Source organism: Maniola hyperantus, chromosome 3 (assembly GCF_902806685.2).
Source record: "Maniola hyperantus chromosome 3, iAphHyp1.2, whole genome shotgun sequence".
Lineage (NCBI taxonomy): Eukaryota > Metazoa > Arthropoda > Insecta > Lepidoptera > Nymphalidae > Maniola > Maniola hyperantus.
Window position 1 is genome coordinate 15,132,113 of NC_048538.1, and position 20,588 is coordinate 15,152,700.

The 20,588-nt window shown below is 36.9% G+C and overlaps 1 protein-coding gene across 6 annotated transcripts in view; it reads right to left on the reverse strand.

Annotated features, from left to right (window-relative positions):
• LOC117996763 (uncharacterized) overlaps positions 1-20,588 on the reverse strand; it is a 441,299-nt gene that overhangs the window by 145,405 nt on the left and 275,306 nt on the right. Inside the window, exon 1 of one of the 6 annotated variants that reach the window (XM_069509396.1) lies at positions 12,756-17,902. The exons of the other annotated variants lie outside the window; for them this stretch is intronic. The gene's annotated coding sequence lies outside the window, so the exon portion shown is untranslated. Of the gene's footprint in view, positions 1-12,755; positions 17,903-20,588 lie in introns of those variants that run through there. 6 annotated transcript variants of the gene reach the window in all.

Here is a 20,588-nt window from a genome sequence, read left to right on the forward strand (position 1 = left end):
TCGCGAGCATAAGCGTTCAAAATAAAACTCCTGATTGTTTATGAAAGTTTTGTATGTACAAGTGCTAAGTACCTACTGCTTTTGATTCAATATTATAAAAGTATACCTACCATATGGATTGCAGGCAAAAGTTAAATAGACATAACTGACGTTTAACATGATTACTCAGCTTGTACGTAGAACAATGTAGAAAAGTTTCAGAGCAGAGTTGAATCGAGTTACAGAAAATCGAACTAAGCACGGATTAAATGAGTTGAAAACATCTCCGGTTAAAACACTCAACTTGTTACGTGCGGGCACATCACTACGGCTCACGAAAGTCGGCTTAACTGATTTAAATACAGAAAAGAATATACCCGCGTCCTTGTACCAACACAGATAATATTATTACGAGCATATCTGACATTTGCATTTTTAACTTTGTCGTCAAGAAATAAACAAGTTTATTTTAAATTTTGTCTCGTCAAATAAAAGGAGCCTCTCGTTAATTAACTACTATTTTCTAATTTGATCTACCCCGGTTTTGGTTGGTGGACTTTATGAAAATGCTTTCTTAGTGTGAAATGCTTCAAGTTTATAGACCGAGTGTTAAGTTGATATGTCTAAATGTCAGTTAGGCTGTTTATCCTTTTACAATACAGGTATATTGATGATGCCCACGACTTTATCCACATGGATTTAGGTTTTTAACTCTTCGATTTTCCGGGATGAAAAGTCACTCTTTAGGTCTTTAACTATATCCATGCAAAAAATCACACCTATCCGTTGCTTCGTAGCGGTGTGATTCGCATTATTATAATATGGGTAGTGATTTGAGTAAACTACCTGACTGACATTACAGACACATACAGCTTAAATTAAAAACTTAAGATTTTGCATGTACCTAGCTATAACATAAACTGCCACTAACAAGCGGTTAGATTATTAACCTGTACTTTTTTCTTGCTGGTTCTTCTCGGTAGGAAAGGCATTCTGAACCAGATGCCTCTGACGATTCAAAAATACTTGTAAAATTTTAATTGAATCCATACTAATATTATAAATGTGAAAGAGTGTACGTCTGTCTGTCTGTCTGCTAGCCTTCACGGCCCAACGGTTCAACCGATTTTAATGAAATTTGGTACACAGGTAGCTTAATCCCGGGGAAGAACATAGGCTTTTTATCACTGAAAATTAAAGAGTTCCCACGGGATTTTTAAGAAACCTTAATCCACGCGGACGAAGTCGTGGCCCGTGGGCATCATCTAGTAAAAATATTTTTATTTATTATTATTTTTGTTTTTTTTTTATTGTATCGTCTGTGTTTTCTAATAGAAATTCTAATGCATACCATTGTCAGTAGCATTTAGGGGGAGATGGGTGCGGTTGGTGTATATCAAATATTTATTCTGCCGCCTTAATGGCGCATTAATCTTACCCCAAGTGCCTCTCGGTTCTGACATGCCTCCCAGTAAGATGAGATTTGTGGGTTTCAGGCTTGCTTGAATATAAAAAGAATGCCTGTAGGTCGTTAAACAATACCTATTTAGTTTTCTCTTATAAAACTGGTGAATATTCTAAATCATGAGAAAAAAGTTAAGAACTTAAAGTTTTATAAAAATCCTGTAGGAACTCTTTAATTTTCCGGGATAAAATTTATCTATGTTCTTCCCCCGGATGTAAACTAAGTCTGTACCAAATTTCATCAAAATTGGTGGAACTGTTGGTCCGTGAAAAGCTAGCAAATAGACAGACAGACATAACTTTCAGACTTTCGCATTTATAATATTAGTATGGATTTCAAACGGAAAGACAATGAAGCTACTTGCTAGAATTTCATGGCTATATAAAAGCTATAAAATCAATGGCAATCGTTTCAGTTTTATGTCCCGTCACACACCATGGATTTCATAAATCGGTGACGGGACGTGCGGTTGTCGTGCGATACCGTGTGATTTGTGGCTGTTGACATCCGTAAAACTAAAATATTATTGGTGTAATAAACATAGAAAGTTATCATTTATTTCGCTGTTTATCAAACCAAATAAAATCTATTTGGACTATAGATTATACCAGCCTAGGTTTCTCATCGTCGTCATCAACCGATAGACGTCCACAGCTGGACATAGGTCTTTGGTAGGCACTTCCACACGCCAAAACGAATCTATATCGTCCGTACAAAATAAATAAAATAAATAAATAAAAGTTTATTCAGCTCACAAAACAAGAAAAGACAAAAAAAAAAGCAAAACATACAAACCAAATGTTACAAATTGAAAAAATTAAAACTAGGTAAGCTTAAAACTACGAGCTCGACATGACTTCGAACCATCGATATAAATGACAAGATATGCCCAAGCGAACAAAATTTTTCACGGTTTTGGAACCAAATAAATCAGCGCCACTTCTTAGATAGTAATGAACGACCCGTTTGAAATGCAGACGTCACTGAAGTTGCATTGGTGCTGTATCATCACTGAGTCGGTGCAATTTTGTTTGTTCAATAACCCTGTCCATACGAAGTAATTTATAAGTCAATGCTTCAAACGCACCGTTTTAAACTCTATGGGTCAACTGTCATGTCAAAAGTACGGTTCAACTTTAAAATAAGGACTAAAATCGTACTTTTAACATGAAATATGACACATAAAGATAAAATGGCGCATGAAAAGTCATGTTTACGCATTATAAATTATGTAATAGATGTAAACTTAATGGCTGATATGACAAGGTACAGTATATAATCTAAATATATAAAAGAACAAGGTGACTGACTGACTGACTGACTGATCTATCAACGCACAGCTCAAACTACAGGACGGATCGGGCTGAAATTTTGCATGCAGATAGCCATTACGACGTAGGCATCTGCTAAAAAGGATTTTTAAAATTCAACCCCTAAGGGGGTGAAATAGGGGTTTGAAATTTGTGTAGTCCACGCTGACGAATTCGCGAGCATAAGCTAGTTTAAACTAAAAACTTGCGATTTTGCATGGAGGTTTTGTCTATTAAATAAAATAAAATAAAATAAAATTAGAAATCTCCACTATAAGAAAGGAAGTCGAAACTCTTTATCTATAACATTAATGGATAATACATAATATAATCATTGCAATCATGAATCACCAGCTTATACCCGCGACTTCGTCCGCATGGATTTGAGTCTTTTACTTTCCGTCCGTTCCGTCAGTATAACCATGCAAAAAATCCCATCGATCAGTTGCGACGGAATTGAAGGACAAACCAACACACAAACACACTTTCGCATTTATAATATGATTTCATCAGCATCATATTTTCTTAGAACTGATATGAATATGATATTTCTGAATCGCAAAATACGGCTACCGATAATCACCAGCTATGAATCGCTGTGAAACGCATTTCAGTGAAAGACAAAACGCATCGATGTGTAATTAAAAGGACCAATGCGAATGTCCAATACACGAATACGCTCTCGTAGGCTTTAAATCATTAATTTAAGCCTCAGTCAAACAGACGCGAATTCCGAATGCGGGAGGCAATTCTGCCGGGCAAACCCTAAAATGCAGTAACTGATTTTTTGAAGTTTTTGTAGTTAAATAATGAACCTTGATGGTCAAGACTCAAGAGGACCGGGTGTGGTAGCGCTCATTAGGAAAGGCCTATGTGCAACAATGGAGGTCCACAGACTGGCGTTGATGATTATACATACCACCAAATAGGTCGATAAATCACCCACTGCGCAAGTTCAAGGACAGAGTTCTGTTTTCTTGAATCTAACTATATTAATTACATAGTAGTACGACTTGAACGTATTCAAATAGGCTCGAATAATCGCATTCGCTATTCGTATTTCGCATCCCGCACGAAATTCAAACAGCTATTTACTGGTTCCCGCAACATTGTGTGACGTAGTTACACGCAGTAGTATATATCTATCCTGTTTTTCACGGTATATAAAAGCTAAAAGCTGTACACAGGACGCTGATGTAAAACATTTTATAATGAAATATATAGTAATTTTATAAGTCACTACGACTGGACCCTGCTTTTTGTAGGACTAGAGTGCGGTAACCAAACCGAATAGCAAAATTCAACTAGATCGGCTTATTGCTGGATGCCACAAATAGGATGCTCGTATTTAAACGCTAAAAGACGCCCCACTAAACGGGATCCTGCGAAAACCGATCCTGCAAAAAACAGAATTTTGCGCTGGAACGCGTCGTCAGTTTGACCATAGGCTTTAAATTATTAATTTATTCGTCGGTATCGTCGAATTATTCGCGGGCATGCACACATGGCCCCATAATCGTTGGATTCACTCGATGCATCGATCATTTGTTTTGGGCTGGGGATATGAAAATATTTGTGTACAATGGCTTTAAATTAATGTAGGATTTAATATGCGTTGGCGTTACCAATACATATTTCATAAAAGACGCGAACGGTCGAAATTTCTGAGTTCAGAGTTCCATGTTCAGAGTTACTCCATATTAATATTATTAAAAATGAGAAAGTGTGCCAGTCTGTCAGTTAGCTTTCCAAAACCCTTCCGAAGGATATAGTGACCCATAGATCAATGAGGTACGGAGTAAGTATTGGACATAGGTACATATATCGAATTCCTAAAGAACATGGATTCGATTATGTACCAAAAAGCTATTTGTATCCCCTAGACACTAGATAGGTAGTCGTACAATCAAACGTGCAATCTAGTTAGGAAGCCAATTTGCTAGTTTAAATGCAGTTAACGTGTAACTTAGCGCTCGGAAAGTTTGACGAAATCGACGCCCGTGATTGGCAACTGTTGAAATGTATTCCGATTTTGTGATATTAAACGGATTGTCGATCAACTTTGCCAAAGTTTATAATCATTTCATGTCTGCCGATATTATAACATTATATTACTTTTTAAGCAAATGTCGAAAGTGGCTTATTTTTGGGTTCTGCATCTTCAGAGAAAAAAAAGGAACCCTTACATAGTTCACTTTGATGTCTGTCTGTCTGTCAAGACTCGTCAAGGGAATCAAAACCTATAGGGTACTTTCTGCAGACGTACTTTAAATTTTAATATAGTTCAGTGGAGTTTAGAAACAAATGTATATTTCTAAATCTATAGGTACTTACTAATATTATAACGAGGTAAATTTTTTAAGTTTGTTTGTAGGAAGTAATCTCTGGAACTACTGAACCGATTTGGAAAATTCTTTCACCAGTAGAAAGCTACATTATTCCTGAGTGACATAGGCTATATTTGAAAAACAATCCCCACGTAAATTGTAGTAAGCTAACCGTGCGAAACCGGGGCGGGTCGCTAGTAATAAATATATTTCTCCATAAAATACTTTCAGGGCGACAAAATGATTTCTATTTGATATTTAATGGCAATACGAAATACTTAGTAGTCAATGCTTCGCGGCGGCGTCGTGAAAGAGACCAATTAACGCGGAATTGCGAGCTCGGTTCGAGGCTACAGAAACATTTTCTTTATGTTATATTATAGACAACTGCTTTAGTAACATAGCTGTGTAGAAAGCATACGGTTTTTGTTGCTATTTTATTGTGATTCATTAAAAATGAAGCTGTGATAGCCTAATGGTTAGGACGTCGACGAAATCGAGAGTTCGATCCTGCGCACGCAACTCTAACTTTTCGGAGTTATGTGCGTTTTAGGTAATTAAATAGCACTTGTTTTTATGGTGAAGGAAAATATCGTGAGAAAACCTGCATGCCTGAGAGATCTCCATAAAGTTCTCAAAGGTGTGTGAAATCTGCCAATCCGCACTTGGCAAGCATGGTAGACTATGGACAAAACCTTACTCACTCAGAGGAGACCCATGCTCTGTAGTGAACTGGCGATGGGTTGCTCGTGATGATGATGATGATGATGAAAAATTATTCGGATGTTATTCCGTAGTACTTTTGTCTTAAAACTACGTCGTGGCTACTTAATATATAATATAACTAGCTTATGCTCGCGACTTCGTCCGCGTGGACTGCACAAATTTGAAACCCCTTTCTTAGCGGATGCCTACGTCATAATAGCTATCTACATGCCAAATTTCAGCCCGATCCGCCCAGTAGTTTGGGCTGTGCGTTGATAGATCAGTCAGTCAGTCAGTCAGTCAGTCAGTCAGTCAGTCAGTCACCTTTTCCTTTTATATATTATATAGATTATCTCTATTAATTTCAATGATTATATTCGCAGATAGAAATTACGTAAGTAGATTCTACCTATACCTATTACAAAAGGCGAAAGAGGGATAGATACTTATTAAAATTCTCAGCGCCGAGTAAACTAGAGCAAGTTCCTTAAATAGAGCATATTTACTATTAGTCTAACAGTAAGTTTTCGCCGAATTCAACTCTGGCTGGGCCACAGCTGAAGGCCACACGGGAAGCTTCGAGATATCTTCTCGTCCAAAATTCCTCAGTGCTTGAAGACCAAAGGCTCTCAAAAGGGAACAGTGCGTATTGCCGCAGTAATTCCATATTATGGATCCGAGACGTCATGGTCGCTAACTATGGAGAGCCCTCAGGACTTTGTTGCTTTTAATACCGGGACCGTTTGCTACCGATTTTGAGTAACTCAAACATACAAAGATGTGCTAAAACTTTCCAAGTTTTTCCACCAGCTCTCTTGGTAGTACGTCATGAATACCAAAAAGTATTTTAACCGAAAACTATACGCTATACCCGTATTTTGATATTCGCCTTATAAATTTTCTTTCTAAAATAAATTGGGAACAAAATGTGATTTATGAATGAAAGTTGATTTATGGGTCAGTAAATCATGCGTTCGCTTTGATGCATTCTGAACAATGGGCATAAAAGTGAAGTGAAATAAAAATGAAGTGAATAAAAAGTGAAGTGAAATAAAAATGTGGTTTCCATGCGCGGTCACGGCAGCGCGCCGCAGGCTAGCCGTGTCAAATGACTGCTGCAATATTAAATTTTATTAGAATTTTTAAAGGCTTCGCGTGTAGGGCCATGTTTATTATATTTTTATACCTATGACCTGCGATACGGGAGGTGCTAAAATTTAAACGAACTTTGTTGATCATTTCAAATACTGTTTCCATATTTTCTAACTACTGTCTTAGGCATTGTGCATTAAAGGCAGGAAAATAGCTGCCGAAAACCATTGTGGTCTATACGAGTGTTTCCTGAAAAAAGAAATGTTTACATGGGAACCAGAAACTAGCAGAAAATATAAAAAGAACTACTTCGAAAACAGGGTACTAATAAGTATGATAAAAGTGTCCCCATTCACACTAAATGAACTAGACATTAGAATAGTTATAATTTCCATGAAGAATTTGTGTTAAACCCGCATGTTCCGAGTACAACGGATGTTATAATAATTGGTATTATTTACGGGAAAGTGGCAATATAAAGCACTTTGTCACTATGAAAGTGATATCTATTGCCTACTAAGGTTACGTAACAAATGCTATGTATTCAAAGTTGCCTGTCTATCGGTATTTCATAGGATATAATTCGGAGAGTGTGCCGAAGAGCTTTTCGACCTGGTTCACCTTTCTACTATCGTACCGCAAGGCATCGCCAAGGTCTGCACCCGTACGTAGTCGGAATTCAACGGATACGTACCAAGCGATTTGCCTCCTCATTTCTAATTTAACCGCTAAGATTTGGAACACCCTTCCAGGATCAATTTTCCCCTCCAATTATAATATCCCCTATTCCCCTTCAAGTCAAGAGTGAATAGGCATCTTACAGGCAAGCGCGCTCCATCTTAGGCTGCATCATCACTTGCCACCAGGTCTGATTGCAGCCAACGCTAGTCTGTAAATTAAAAAAAAACCTATGGATCTAATCTAAAACAAAATTTTATGTTGCTGGTGAGGTTAGAGTCTAAACGGCTGCCCAAAGAAGGAATGCAATGTTCTTAGGATTCTTTTTCATTTATTTATTCCGATACAAGTTAGCCCTTGACTGCAATCTCACGTAGTGGTAAGTGATGATGCAGTCTAAGAAGGAAGCGGGTTAACCTGGAAGGAGCATGGCAGTTTTTGCTAAACCCATAGGTTTGGTTTCTACTCGGCATCGTACCGGAACGCTAAATCGCTTGGTGGCACGGCTTTGCCGGTACGGTGGTACCTAGGCACGGCCAAAGCCTGGCAGGCCAGACTAGAGACAATTTAGAATTATAAATTCCCAAATTGCCACTACCGGAAATCGAACCTAGGATCTCCCACTTAAAAGCGCTCACCGCTGCGCCAGGAAGGGCACTAAGACTCTTGGAAAATCGCTTGCTTTTTCAAAAAACCATTGTGTAACAAGCAATCGTTAGTTTCGCAATCCCTACAGGGCTTTCGTTGCTTTCACGAAAAAGCAATAAAGAACAAATATAAGAGAGAGAGAGAGAGTGAGAGAGAAAAATAAATTGTCCTTTTTCTAATCTCAAGCACCAGCAAAAGGCCCCATTTTCCACTAATTGGGTTTGCTAAAAGCTTTCTCGAAAAACTTGTTATAAATGACCTCTGCGTTCCGTATTTTCGAGATAAAACAAATATTAGCAGATAGTGGTTATTTTAGTTAAATAATAATGTGGTGAATTTGTACGGTTTCCATTGTTTTTTTTATATTTTCAATTAATTGGCTTTGGTTCTTATGTTGATGACTGACCAAATATTACACAACTGGCTTATGCTCGCGACTTCGTCCGCGTGGACTTCATAAATAACAAACCCCCATTTCACCCACTTAGGGGTGAAATTTCAAAAAATCTTTTTTTAGTGGGTACCTACCTACTCATTACAAAAAACACACCCTCCAAATTTCATATGTCTAAGAACAGCGGTTTTTAATTAAGTAGGTATATATTTTAGTGGTTTTAAACATGACTTATATTTCGGTTGAAGATAATAGTTCAAGTCTGCCTCTACGATTCTAATGTAAGTCCGTCATTACTTATAAGTACCACTTTTCTATTAAAAAGATTTCACAAAACAACCCTTCAAAAGGTGGACCTAATGAAAGAAAGAAAAGTCGTTGAAGTATTCTTTGTTGTACAAAACTCATGCTAGCATTTATATTCATTAAACTTATTTTATTCTTTACCACTCAAACATTGAGCTATTTAATGCTAATCGCAGACAACCGATAAAATATATTCGATCCAACTAAAGCCGGCAAAATAGATCATGGCGCATATTTTAACGCAGTTGTAAATAAAACAGACTTACGAATATCAGAGTAGGTATGACTCGACGACCAATCCGATTTTTAACAGAAAGAAAGATTATAACAAACGAGTAAACACACGCTGAAACACACAGATGAAAGTTTGTGTTAAGTCGTCACATAATATCGTTGGATACTGAGATTCTTTACATACGGATTCGATCCGAATACAAGAAAATTTGGGTCTAAAAACTCGGATCAAATCCGGATGCCGATTTTACACTGCGAAGTTTTGATGAATGTTGCCGTCACCACCCGCCCGCGTAGCAGCTCTGATTCCGATCCGATTCAGTGGGCAAGAGTTCATACAAGTACTATTGTGGTTAATTCGATGCATCGGATCAGAGATTCTTTCTCTCGGTTTTAGATCTAGAGCGCATACTCATACACGGATCGTTCGGATCGGATGCACAAAAGAGCCTAAGCCATTGTTGTATAGAAGCAGGCGTTACTTTGTGGAAGTCCGTGATACACAAGGAACCAAAAACTTAATTTGCTAAGTATAGCAAATTCAGCTTTTGGTTCCTTGCCTAAGTCATTTTCTGGAAGTCGGTGTCCGACAAAAAGCGGTCGTTTGCGTTAGATCTAATTCTATACCAGTCAAAGTAATCCATTGAGCTATTAAGGCTTTTATAAAATAAAATACTCAGTACATGAACAAGCGAAGGCCGTATAAACTAGAAGATTGATGGAGCGCGTCGCAATACTTTTCTAATTGTTTTTCACAAAGGCTTGCGCTAAACAAATTGATGCGGCGGCTTTTGCTGAATAATTGCCATAATTACCGAGCATTAAAGAGCAAAGGAATTTCTACATAAATGCGCCGGCCATGCCTGGCACGCTGCACTGATATTTTTCTTTGTTTTAACATTTTACTAGAATTTCTACTAAATTTGTCCATGATTTGGTCAGGAAATGTAAAATTCAAAACATTTTCATTTGCAATACGCTTGCCATCTCAAGCTATCGCGGATTCTACTTACTAACTGGCTAACGTTACCCGTCTTGGCTTAGCTGGAGTGAGAAGTTTTGAAAATCGGAATTTTTGGAAAATGCTATCGAATGCGGCCTGCATAGTGAGAACTTAGTGTTTCTAAGTGGTAAGTTTAACTAATGGTTTCCAGGTCCAAATTCCAAAAACCCTACGGTATCTACGGCCCTATTGGATCCATTATACTGACAAAAAGCATGTTATCTTATCAATTAATGGATCCAACCATAAGGGCGTTTGTGTACTCATCCGTATTCGGTTCGTATCCGTGATTCTTCGAAGTGGCCGTCATACAAATACTTACATTCGATTCGTATTTTTCCACGGATCCGTAAAATCACGGATGAGTGTACAAACGCCGTAAGTCGAGCTTGGGACCTCTCAGAAGAAAATATTTCGCCTCGTGCACTAGAAAGGTGGTTTTAACGTGTTCTTTATACCTACAGTATGTTTTCATTAAGTCTGCAGTAATCGATGCACGTCTAGACGCTCTAATGTCTAAGAGGCGCACGTTACCTTCCCTGATTAACGCTAAATGGTATTAGATTGCGGTATTAATATGGAAATTTGGTGCTTAAGACTATGAATTTGCTTTAGTTTCGATGTAATTTGGTATCTATCCTTCTTCTTCTTTATAGTCGCATTCCTCATTATTGAGGGTCATGACCCTTTTCCATTAATCACATGATTGTAGAGTTCTCTTGAAATAATAATGCAGTGGGTTCCCAGATCCTTCCGCATACAACTCGACTAAGAGAATAAGATTTGATATTTCATCATCATCTTTTCTTTTTTTGATAGAGATAGCGAGTAAACGAGCAGGTGGGTCACCTGATGTTAAGTGATTACCGCCGCCCATGAACATTTGCAACACCAGAGGAACTGCCAATGCGTTGTCGGCCTTTCAGGAATTTGTTGGTCCGTCCCTAGAATAACCCCATGTTGTAATGTAGTGGGCACACCACCGTGATAATCCCATCGCCGGCTCACTACTAAGAACGGATCTCCTCTCAGAATGAGAGGTCATGAGAGTTCGGCCATAGTCCACCACGCTAGCCAAGTGCGGATTGGCAAACTTCACACACCTTTGAGGACATTACGGCATTCCGAACCAGTGGTAAATTATTTGACGATTCAAAAGCACTTGTAAAAGTTTATATGCAATATAAATATATTCTTTTGTATTCTATGGAAAACTCCCAGGCATGCAGGGTAATCTATCAGAATATACTTTACTAACTGATGCCCGCGACTTCGTCCGCGTGGAATTAGGTTTTTTTAAAAATCCCGTGGGAACTCTTTGATTTTCCGGGATAAAAAGTAGCCTATGTCACTCTCTAGGTCTTTATCTATACCCATGCAACAAATCACGTCAATCCGTTGCACCGTTGCGACGTGATTGAAGGACAAACCAACAAACACACTTTCGCATTTATAATAAGGGTACTGATATACCTTTTTAACTAATTAATGTGTTAACTATGGTTACATACAACCTTTGTGAAGATATGGATTAGAGATATTGATGAAGATCTTATCTTTGATTTTAATCTTTGATTGAACCTTTCTTCGGTAACCTAAGTACAAACTGATAGATATTAATGATTGTCTAGACAGGCTAATGTTTCAAAGGCGCTCCTATTCCGTTCATTACCTACCGTTTACCTGTTAGTAGTTTCGATTTATAATATTACTAGATTATGCTAGCGACTTCGTCCGCATGGAATACACAAATTTCAAACTTCCATTTTATCCCCTTAGTAGGGGTTGTTTTTCAAAAATTCTTTCTTAGCCCCTTCCCTTATCCCCTTGTTCTCCGACATATATATCCATGCAAAAAAACACATCAATCCGTTGCACTGTTGCGACGTCATTGAAGGACAAACCAACAAACCAACAAATCAACAAACCAACAAACAAACACACTTTTGCATTTATAATAAGGGATTTGATAAATTAATATTAATTAATCAAATTAATATTAATTTATCAAATTAAATTATTATTAAAATATCTTGTACGATAGTACGTGTGCGACTGCGAGTCTGACTCGTACTTGGCCGGTTTTTTTAAGGAAAATGTAGCCTGGATTCGCTATTGCCATAATTGAAAAATAATTTATACCGGAACAGGTATTCTATGTTTTCTAACTAATTGAGGACAGGGATGATGCCGAATGATAAATCGCCCTACGAAATCAACTGTTTGTTAAAGTTATATTAAAATCGTCACGAAAAGTGTGGGGGAAATAAACCTGGATAATAAATTGACGAATGAAAGTTAAAGTAAACAAGAGTCAACATAGGATCATCATAGGAGAATCGCGTTTAGCTAGCTTAGCTAGTGTAGCTTTAGTTTTAAGTTTGCGTAATAATTATCACCACTATATCGAAAAGAGTAATTTATTACCTATTTTGAATAAATCATTTGACTTTGACTTCGACTTGTGCCTCTACCAGATTTTATTTGACCTGCCTACAGGCTGGTCAGATTCAAAAGCGTGATGAATAATATCTTCGATAGCTCCAGGACTGTAAGTGGAAGCTTCTAAGCAGTGGACTAAGGACAAAGAAAGGAAAAGTAAAGGATAACTCACGTATGCGCGACAGTTCTTCGTAAATTCCTTTTCTGTTCACTTCACTTTCTTTTCGCGAGAGAATCGACCACAGCTGAGGCGTTCAGGCGATTAGCGACACGTTTACACACGTTTTTAACACAACACGGCGTCCGCCATTACGGGTTCTTGGAGCGGAGAAGCGAGCGCCCAGCACGATGTCTTTGTTGCGATTGATTTGCGCCTAGCCGCGCTGGCGCATCGTGTTTTCGAGTTAAGTGAAAGGCGAATTGGTGCGAAGGAGAGATATAAATATATGGGTACAGGAGTGTGAAGGAGAGAGCTGGCTTTAAGAATTTTAATTCTTACCATTTCCCCCGCCTGTGAGCTGTCAAGCTCGCATTATGTAATAATAGAGAAAGGAGAAAAGAGATATAATTTATAAAATTAAAATACTTAAATATAGCTTTACTTACATATAAGTTTTTAAATTAAGCGGAAAATAATATTTAAGAGCGTAAAATATACTTAAAAACTAATCAACTATATTTAAGTTATTCTAGTGGATAGGCAAAGGACAAAGCTTTACCACTGGTCTAATAAAAGAACCATTTTTCGCTTCTATTTCAGCAACTCCGGTAGAGCCATGTCTACCAGAAAATGTGCGAGTTATAAGACCTAACGGCCGTTGCAAAGCGGAGCTAACTCTTTCATATATGTTTAGAAAGGAAGCAAAACTCAAATCAAGAGCAAGTTCGAAGTGAACTGCCTTAAATACTAAACGTATAAATACACATAAACGTGCGTTTCGTTTGCGAACCCCTCGTCCTCTTATGAAAGTTAGGTGCAGAGGGCCGGCATAGTCTACTACGGTATGCCTAAAAGCGTTAGCTTGCTTTAAGAGGCGAGGTGGCAAATCAGCCATAATAGGAATTGTAGGTTTTGGATTTAATCTATAACCGTTAATGCATTTATGAATACGTTGTTTTATAGAGCGTTTGGCGGATAAAATCCAAAATTTCAGTCTAGTTACAGACAATAGGACCTGAGGTCCAGCGTGGAGATTTTCGCGGTGGTTATAATCAATTATTAAATTTATTATGTGTCCTTTTTTAGGCATCAAAATCAGATGTTTGCGAAGAAAATCAAAAGAGTAATAGCTCAAGCGAGCTCTGACATGAATAATGTTATCACGAATAAAATTAATTAATTTTTGAATAGCGCGTGAACGTGCAGTTCCATTTTTTAATTTTTTAATTTCTATAATATGCGTGAGGAGAGGTTCGTCCAAAGTCAATTGTAAAATCCATAATTCTTTCATAATCAATTTAGCGTAAAGAATTACGGGGCCTACGAGTTCTAAAACTTCGTAGAGTTGCGCAGTTGCGAAAAGAATAGAGCGTTTTGTCCAATTTAGCGAGGATTGAGATACGAACAACGTTAAATAATCTGGAGCGGGAAACCAAAGCAAGCCTAAAATCTTGTGGTCGTTTTTATTATCAAGCGGTATGTCTTCAGATTGTCTGTGCGTTTTAGGTATGTGACGTAGTAATTCGGGGGAATTACTAGTCCATTTAATAAAGTCAAATCCACCGGATTTAAGTATGTGGATCAGCTGCTCAGCTATCTCTACTGCCTCTGAAGTAGAAGAGGCAGAGGATGCGAGATCATCTATGAACACATCCCTTTCGATGATTGCAGCAGCGGGCCACTTCTCTCTCTCTTGCTTAGCTACTTCGCGGAGAGCTCGAAGAGTTAAGAAGAGAGAGGAGCGCAATGAAACTGTGACACGATTGAGTTCGAACGTGTCTAGCGGGTCATCAATAGAGAATCTATATAAAATGCGTTGGTATTTACGATGCGGAGGGTGAGGGTGAACTTCGATACACAAATACATTTGCCTTCCATCGGCAAAAAATGCGATTTTATAGAGACGAACATTTATTAAAATATTAAAGATTCCTGCTTGTAAATTGCAGCCTGTATGAAGAATATCATTTAAAGATATATCACAGTCAGATTTCGTAGAGTCATCTAGGAAAATTCTGACACAAGTACTGGTTTTATCATCCCGAATAACAGGTCTGTGAGGTAAGTAGAACACTGGCGAAGTGGATTCTTCAGGAGAAACTCTAGAATTAACTGCAGCAAAGCTTCCATCGCTGTTGTCTGTAGTTATGCTGACGTGAATATTCTTACAGTCTTGTTCTTCGGGACTCAAGAATTTCTGTTGCGGTACTTCTTCTACCTTCCAAAAATTTTCTAAAAGATTATCAAGCGGTACGGGACAAATAGAGCAAAAGGCAGAAGTGTGCGAAAATTGCGAAAGAATAGGCGCATGCCCTAGGATAACATACCCTAGAGATGTCTCTATGGCTGACGGAGAGCTATCGTTACCTGAGATTTTATTAAAAAGCAGAATATCACAATAAAGCTTTACTCCGATTAATATATCTATACAGCCTGGTTCAGAAAAACTATCATCAGCTAACGGAATATCTTTAATTAAATGGTCTAAAGCGGATACATCAACTCGTGTGTTCGGTAGCTGAGAAGTTATTTCTTCTACCACCAGAGGGCGTATATGATATTCTTTAGTGTCATCGAATCGAGAATTGAATTTAAAATCGGAAATCCCAAGTATCTTTTGAGAAGTTCCACCGATTCCCTGAACTTCAAAGAAACGGCTTTGCGTGTTAACAGGTAACGATAGTCTCTTGCAGCAAGACATAGAAATATAATCACTTTGTGAGCCGGGGTCAATGAGACAGCGCACCAAGTGAGAGCGATTGTACTTATCTAGTACTTTAATTTTAGCGGTGCCTAATAAAGCGGTAGTAGCGGGGTGATTGCGATAATCGCGCGATATAGAACATAAAGAAGCGTGTCCATTAGCGGACGAGCTAATAGTAAGCTCAGACTTAGCGGTTTGCTCAGTCGATTTAGTGACTGGCAAATTAGCGTGCGGGTTGTAATCATTAGCGATTTTATTAGCGATAGGTTCCGCTTGAATAGCGGTTAGCGTTGAAGAATTATAGTGCGGTGCGTTTCGTGCCGTGGAATTATTAACCACAACACTACAATTAGATTTACTAGCGTAAGAAAAGCATAATAAAGAAGAATGCCTTAAATTACAATGGGCACAGTTGCGTGAAGAAGAACAAGAAGAACTTCTATGGAGAATACTTAAGCAATTTGTACAGTAAGAATTCTTCTTCACTACTTCGAATCTTTCGTGCGGAGACAATTTCATAAAGTGCGGACATTTATATAAATGGATATGTTGTGAATTTTTGCATAGAATGCATCTAATATCATTTGACTTTTCGTTATTTTCAGTGGTAACGAAAGTTTTAGTTAATTTAGAAATAGGTGAGCCCTTAGGTTGTGATTTATTAACAGCGTGAGAATCAGAAGATATAAAATTATTAGTCCTAGATAGGACTTTACTTTGTTCTTTAACAAATTCAATTAAGTTTGCGTAAGAGGGCATCTTTTCTTTGCGATAAGTTATTTCAAAAAGCTTTACGGTATCTGCATCTAATTTTTGCAGTGCGAGATGTAACAAAATAAAATCAGTTAAATCTTTTAATTTTAATTGCTTAATTGCGTCTACAGCGGAATTAAAATTGTTTAAAAATGATTCAAGACCAGCGGTGCTATTATTATTTAACGATTTAAAATTTAATAACTGATTTAAATATGAGCTCGCTAATGAGCGAGTGTCATCATATTTTTCAATTAAAGCTTTCCAAATAATATGGTAATTTTCAGCACAAGTTGGCAACCCAGCACAAACAGAAGAAGCTTTATCTTTCAATTTACTTACCAAATAAAATACTTTTTCATTGTCGGTAAGATTAGGGTTGTCATGTATTAAGTTTTTAAACTGTTGGTAAAATAAGGGCCACTGTTTTATATCTCCGGAGAATTCCATTAATTCAATAGGAGGTAGGCGAGATTTTATTTTAGGATAATTCGAGATTGACTGCATAGCAATATTCTCAGAGTTCGTATTTTTATTATTAGAATAAGTCTCTAACACTTGTTTCACGAAACAGTACATTTCTTCAAACGAAGTCCATGATTGGTAACTAATTGTAGATTTAGGATCGAATTTCATTAGTGCCAAATTATATTGATCTAAATTTAATTCGAACTCTTTGCGCAAAGTATCAATATTAGACGCCTGTATCGATAATGATGATAATTTGGTGCGGTCAGAATCGACTTGCGACGCAGTATCATAAATTCTTTGTAAGCGCGCAAACATTCTCTCTCTCAATAAAAGCGTCTCTTTTCGATTCCAATAATAGTAGTTGAGTTTCATCTTTATCATACGACGTAGCAGCGGTATTTTTACTCATTTTGAATGTTAAAAATTAAAGTTACCTAATCAAAACAAGTTCCTATTTTTAAAACGTTAGTAGCGTTTAGAATCACAATAAATAATTGTATATTATTTTTACAACACAACAATACACAACTATCAATTTTATTAAGTCGGTAAAACGTTAAAATGTTCGTAAACTGATAAGAAAGCGCGTGACCTTTAATGAGACACGCGTTTCGCGAGCGAATACAGTAGGTAAGCTAAGTACCAGCGAGCGGCCGGCACACCTACTTATTATAATAATTACCTACAGCCTACCAGAGCGACCTCTTCGGAGTGTTTCGAGTACGTAGGTATACAAGCGGTGCAGGCGCAGGGCGTTATATTTAGCGTATACTGGATAAGCAATTCGAAAGGCGTTGAAGAGAATACCTACTTATTTACAAATGGGTATTACTTATTACCACGAAATAAGGTTCAATATAATAGTTAGCGGGTGCGGTTAGCAGGAAAATAACTTATTCCTTTTTGCCTATTATTAAACGTCTTACTAACGTGTTACGTGACTTTAAACTTCAATAACATTCAATTATTATGTGAAGTATAACGAGAAATGATTCTAGATTCGACTGTAAGCAGTTCTACTCAACCCAATAATTACCTATAGTTGATGTAGGTAGGTAGCAATTTTATTTAATAAATGAATATTATGTACAAATATCAAGTATTTATTTATTCTAGAGATATATTTATGCAAAAATATACACAAAATAACTTATTGTGTATACTTTACACAAAAGAAGCGTTTATTTTAGCGAAAAATAGGTATCTAATATATTATGGCGGAAGTATTACGCAAAAATATACACAAAATAACTTATTATGTATATTTTACATAAAATAAGCGTTTATTTTAGCGAAAAATAGGTATCTAATATATTATGGCGGAAGTATTACGCAAAAATATACACAAAATAACTTATTATGTATATTTTACATAAAATAAGCGTTTATTTTAGCGAAAAATAGGTATATAATATATATTGTGGCGGGAATATTACGTAATAATATACACAAAATAACTTATTATGTATATCTTACATAAAATAAGCGTTTATATAGCGATACATAGGTATATGATATATATTATGGCGAAAGTTACGTAAAAATATACACAAAATAACTTATTATGTATATTTTACATACAATAAGCGTTTATTTAGCGATAAATAAGTAAAACATAATGATAGAATCGCAAACGTGACACGTCACAGGCGGGGCGTTATGAATATGATGCGAGAGAATTATATTTTTATTTTATACGGAATCAAACTTCCGGTCGTAAGGATCCAAAAACTATGGTCAGATTCAAAAGCGTGATGAATAATATCTTCGATAGCTCCAGGACTGTAAGTGGAAGCTTCTAAGCAGTGGACTAAGGACAAAGAAAGGAAAAGTAAAGGATAACTCACGTATGCACGACAATTCTTCGTAAATTCCTTTTCTATTCACTTCACTTTCTTTTCGCGAGAGAATCGACCACAGCTGAGGCGTTCAGGCGATTAGCGACACGTTTACACACGTTTTAACGCGACACGGCGTCCGCCATTTACGGATTCTTGGAGCGGAGAAGCGAGCGCCCAGCACGATGTCTTTGTTGCGATTGATTTTGCGCCGGCGCAGCGTGTTTTTGAGTTAAGTGAAAGGCGAATTGGTGCGAAGGAGAGATATAAATATATGGGTACAGGAGTGTGAAGGAGAGAGCTGGCTTTAAGAATTTTAATTCTTACCACAGGCTATAAAACATCGAAATTTGCTGTAAAGTGATGTTTAACTTTTAAAAAGGCTTCAAAAATAAATTCGTGCGTATATTTCACTAATGTTTATCTTTTGTATACATTTCTAATAAATGATTGAAATAATTAAAAATAAATTAAATATGATTGTGTATTGTAAACAAATGAGACGATTTATCAAGCTACTACGATAGAAAAATATTATAATAGTACTATAAAAAGCACCAGAAAATAATGTACATCGACCTTTAGAAAGAGATAGATGTTATGTAGAGCATTGCCTCTGTCGTTGAGACCGACAAAACGTCACATAGGTATGAGTGACGGAGACAACGCTCTACAAAGCCGAAATGTCATTCAAAAGGCCGATGTACGTTATTTTCTGCCGCGTAGATAAGTACTGTACGTAGAATGACACTAAGAAACCAGCGCATAAAAGAAAAAAATCCAATAGAAAAAATCCCTTCACAGTAGGTATAAAATTCTTGAAATTTTTCTTGAATAAGTCGGACGCACAAGTACCTTCGAGTAATGTCGCCTTCTGCGATAATTAATAAAACTACTACTACTAGGAAACCAGAGCTAAAAAATTACTTTCAATCAAAGAATTTTCCTTTATCGCTATAAAAAGTACTAACAAAATTGTAGAAATTCTTCCTATAATAATAATAAAGCCGTACGTACATTTCAGAAATATTTTCCCCCTTTACACTTACCCCACATAAAACCTCAGGAACGTATTAACGTCGGATAATTATCGCGACCTCTAAAAACATTTCATAATTACACGGGCACCTAATTAAGATTGCCGCGATATTCGGGTGTACAAAAGTTAACGATTTCGGAAAACTTCGCCCTAGGGCCATAAACGTCATAACAGGTGATGAACGGTCACTTCACTTTGGGGGAAATATGGGGGAAATGCATATTTTTATTAGAAAACTAGCTACTAGCCTATGTCACTCTCCAGGTCATTATCTATACCCCACGCAATCACGTCAATCCGTTGCACCGTTGCGATGTGATTGAAGAACAAACCAACAAACAAACAAACCAACAAACCACTAAACCAACAAACAAACAAACACACTTTCGCATTTATAATAAAGGTACTGATTATATTTTGGAATTTAGTGTTAATATTTTAAGTAGGTAATAATAGATCCTATTTTTTACTTAAAGATTAAAGACGTCTGCAACGTCTTTAATCTTTAAGTAAAAAATAGGATAACATTATAAACTAGCTGATGCTCGAGACTTGTCTGCGTATATTTAGGTTTTAAATCCGCTGATCTGTTACTGCATAAAGGAATTGAAGGATAAATGCCTGAAAAATGGCATGCTATCCCACAGAGACCGTTGGTCTCCCTGGGATAAAAAGGAGCCTTTGACAGTCCCAGGTTGTTGACTATAACCCTGCAAAAATCACGTCTTTCTGTTGATCCGTTACAATGTGATTGAAGAACAAGTCAAAAATCTACCTTTTTTCATTGATCAACCGCTAAACTTATCTTTAAGAATTAAGAACATTGGCACATACATATATTGCGTCCCGAAGGACATAAGATATTTTTATCCGGTAAAGTTCCCATGGGTTTTTAAAACCTATTCTTAATTTTTTATAATAAGTGCCGTAGGGAACAAAGGTAAATGGAAAAAAACAATTAGTAGGTAGTTTTATAACAGAAAATCAGATTTTTTAGGGATTTTTTTTCAAAAGTCATTATCACCTGAAATTTTGCACCT